The following is a 4,387-nucleotide window of genomic DNA, read 5'->3' on the forward strand; positions in this document are numbered from 1 at the left end:
AAGAATTCACAAAAGCATGTTATTTCAATGAATAAATGCAAGAAAAGTCAATGAAATCCACCTAATTAAAGCAAATAAATACCATGAAATGTGGATTCATTAGCATTCTTTGGAGTTTCTAGTTCAAATAACGATATCAATGTGTTAGATTGTTCATCAGTATTCGATGATATTATAAATGATCATGTTCCAAAGGTAAATTACACTATCAATGGTAAAAAAATATACTATGAAATAATATTTAGCGGATAGTACTTATCCTGAATGGGCCACATTTGTCAAATCAATATCAAATCTACACGGTGAGAAATGCAAGTTATTTGCACAACATCAAGAATGACAAAAAAAGGCGTGGAGCGAGCATTCGGAATGTTGCAAGCACGCTTTGCAACTATACGTGGTTGATCACGTTTTTGGAAAAAGAAGAAGCTTGCAAACATAATGAGAACTTGTTTTACATTACATAATATGATTGCTGAGGATGAAAGAGACACTTATGCATGAAATTTTACACAAGGCCTAGAGTATGATGATGTCGAAAATGGCTTATCACAACCTTAGTTGGGAGAGAAAGTCTTTGGACCATACTATCAATTTCTCCAAAGAAATGTGATGTATGAGCCTCTTTAGTTGTTTTCTTTAATAAAGTTAGTGATTTTCTTATTTTAATTGAGATTTTTGTGCTTTAATCAATGTTTCTTAGAGTTGCTTTGAGATTTGATATGGTTAGGAAGTTGTTGAAAGATCTTAGGCAAGAACAAAGGAGTAAAAGAACAACCCAGGAAGCCCTTAGGAGAACCAAGAAAGGTGGCATGGAAAAGGAAGCAACCTCTCAGAGAACCAAGAATTGAAGACAAGTCCCAGAGAAGTTTAAAGAAAATTTGTTAATGCTGTAAATCCTGACCTCTTCATACTCCAGCGAACATAATTTGAGCTAAAAAGGTCCAAATAGGGCAGTTCCAATGGCATTAGAAGGCTAACATCCAAAATTTCAAAATGATATGCATATATCTATAGTGGACATTCATTTTGGAACACAAATTACCCTCACATTTCAGCTCATGAAAGCAGCGAGTAAAACTGGCGTGGCACGCTGGGTTACATGCCCAAAACCAATCCTACATGTAACACCCTGTTACCCTAAGCCTTACCTCTAGCCATAAAGCAAAGGATAACAAAGTGCCATGACAGTTCTAAAACTTATAATATATAATATATATCTAAGAATTTGAATAACTAGAAGCCCGATGAAGGAATAAAGCTCAAGGTCGCATATAACGGAATTACGAAACGTGAAGCGTTCACACACGATAACTAAACGCGTAGGCATGGACATAACAAGACATAATAGAAGATGCATATGATGAATGCCTGTCCTATTGGCTTGTGATATCACTTGTCGGTCTATAAATGCCAATCCGACACATCCTTCACGATGTAACCTTCCTGCCATGCCTAGAGATATAGGCTCTGCACACTTATACAGCACAGAAATCTGCCACACCAGAGATATAGGCTTTGTACACTCGTGCATCAGGGAGTCTGCTATGCTAGAGATATAGGCTCTGCAAACTCATGCAGCAGCGAAGGTTATGCGAGGGAGATACAACCTTAGCCCTCACATCTCAATGTAAGCGGGATTAACCACCGACCTTACGCCGGCACCGCGACCTCAACAAGCAAGAGACTGCCACAGCCCTTGCTTGAGGCGCATAGCGACTCAACAGTCTCAGCATAAAAAAATATATCAGTGGCTTTCACAAATCATTTTCAGTACTCAGTAAAGTCATCTTTCCACTCCGAGTCCTAGACTCATCTCAAACATTATTAATCCGTAACTCCACAACTCATTACCTTAAACATCATTACAGTACTCCGTAATCTCACTCGACTAATTCATCCTCAGTATTCTAGAAACCTAAGTCTCCATCTTCTAACCTTTTTACCAGAAAAAAATATCTAGTTAAACCCACTTATCGTATTCTCTATGCTCCAAAGTAAAAAAAAAAACAAGTTAAGACATCTTAGATAAGCGTTACGAAAGTTTACAAGCTTGCTGGAAAGATAAAACAATTAAAAACAAGGTTTTCCTTGAAAAATAGGGCACTGTGCATACGAATAGGATTGTGCATACGCACTCCTAGAAGAGTTTTATTAACGTGTCCGTATGCATAGAGGTGTGCGTACGCACACAAAGTAAAATTTGTCCATTTTGTGTGCACGAATGGATACGTGTGAACGCCCTCAATAGAAGGCACTTTCCAATGCGTGCGTACGCATGATGTTGTACGCACGCACAACTTGCAAAATTCACAGGGTGTGTGTGCACACCAGAGTATGCGAACGCCCTTAACAGTCAGCATCTCCCTATGTGTGCGTGCGCACCAGAGGGTGCGTACGCACGCTTTCAAAAATTCACAGGATGTGCGTGCCGACAAGGGTGTGCGTACGCACAAGTCGAAACATAGCCCCTGCTCAGAGCATGCATACAACAGTGTGCGTGCGCACACAAACCAGAACTCACAATTTCTGCAACATCACAGAAATCAGATTTTTGACACCAATTTCCAACGTCCATATCTTTTTCTACAAAATTCCAATTTTCAAAAAATCTATGTCGTTTTAAAGCTCGTTGAATTATCTTTAATTTGATATAAAATTTAATTAATTTCAAAAACTATAGCTTAAGATATGATCCATCAAAGTTCACCAAAAACTGATTTTTGCCAAAAGTTTACTAGGTTCTCAAACCTTCAAAATTCACAACCAAACCAATTCCAAGCCTATTCAAATTCACCATAAAACACAACCAAATGCTATACTTCACCTTTCCATCACAATTCAACCAACTCAATACCTATATCAATCAATTCCTCCTTCATAAACTCAACAACTCCACAATTTATACATCAATATTCCAATATCACCAACTTTTATATAATCTCACTACTCATAAGCATCACTTACCCTATCTCACATAAACACACATAATAACTCATTATCATCCCACACAATCATCACTATCATCATACATCACAATTATCAACAATCAATTTCAATCCTATCCTATGGTCTACTAGCTTATGTGTCAAGAAATATTACATATTACATAGAGAAACCCAAAACCATACCTTGGCCGATCCCCAATATGCGCAACACACCAAAACTTGGATCCCACAAGCTTCCAAAAGCCAAGGCAACTCCAACAAGCACCAAAGCTCAAACTAACATCATATATATGTGAAAATCAAAAGCTAAGGTTCACAACTAAACCCAATAATATACCAATGCTAGATCACCCTTAAACAAACAAAATCACAAAATCTATTCAAAAACTATAACCAAAAACACACAAAAGCTAGGGCAAAAAATTGGAGCTTGAGTTTTTATCTCTTACCAACAATGCTTAGCTAGAAATTAAGATCTCAACAAGAGCTTCGCGTCACTGCAAATGACTTGTCAATCGGAGCTCCGGATCAAAAGTTATGGAGCTTTGAAGGAGGAGGTGAATAGTGAAATCCCAATCACCCCTCTTCTCTCTTCTCACCTCCCTTCTCTCCCTCTTGTTTCTGAAAAATAAGGCCGAATAGTCTTGTAACTCACTTATATATGTTGGGCCTTGCACTCGGTCCAACTCGTGTTAGCATTCTTAGCCCATTTGGCCCACTTTGGGCCCAAACCTTTAAGATTAGTGCCTGGTTTTTTATTCTAAATTATTTTTGTCCTTTCAAAACAATAAATTTAATTTTTTAAAATCTTATTTTCTAATATACATGGTACCGGACAAACTAGAGCCGGTACTATTGGCTTAAGCACCGGTACGCATTTTTATAAAAAAAAAATTCGCAAAAGATACATTTTCCAACTCAAAAAAATTTATTGAATTCAAATTTCATCTTTTTAGTTTCAAAATATCATTTCTATATTTTTTAATATATTCTGGATAGTTAAAAATTATTATTTTAATAAAGAAGTTATTTCGGTTCTTACATTCTCCCCTCCTAATTAGGAATTTTGTCCCCAAAATTCGAATCGTGTGATATATCCTCCACAAAGCGTTCTACTATCAACGTTGTCAACCCAAACAAGTCGTCAAAGCATCTCATCCACCATCGTCCTACCGTGTCAATATTCCCTTTCGCCTTCCGTTGCGTCACTCTGATTATCATCATTAAGAATCCGAAAATTTTCCTTAAAACAAATACCGATTTTGTAACATTTTCCAAAACCTTCTAAACAAGTTCAATCTAAACCAGATTATTGTGAAAGCTTTTTTCAAAAGGCTCAAAAATCATTTATCTTAAATCAATTACTTTAAATCATGATTTTCCTTAAATTCATTAAAATCCTTAAATCATAAATTTTCAATTTGAATCTTTTTCGATAA

The sequence above is a fragment of the Arachis stenosperma genome, chromosome 3 (assembly GCF_014773155.1).
Source record: "Arachis stenosperma cultivar V10309 chromosome 3, arast.V10309.gnm1.PFL2, whole genome shotgun sequence".
NCBI lineage: Eukaryota > Viridiplantae > Streptophyta > Magnoliopsida > Fabales > Fabaceae > Arachis > Arachis stenosperma.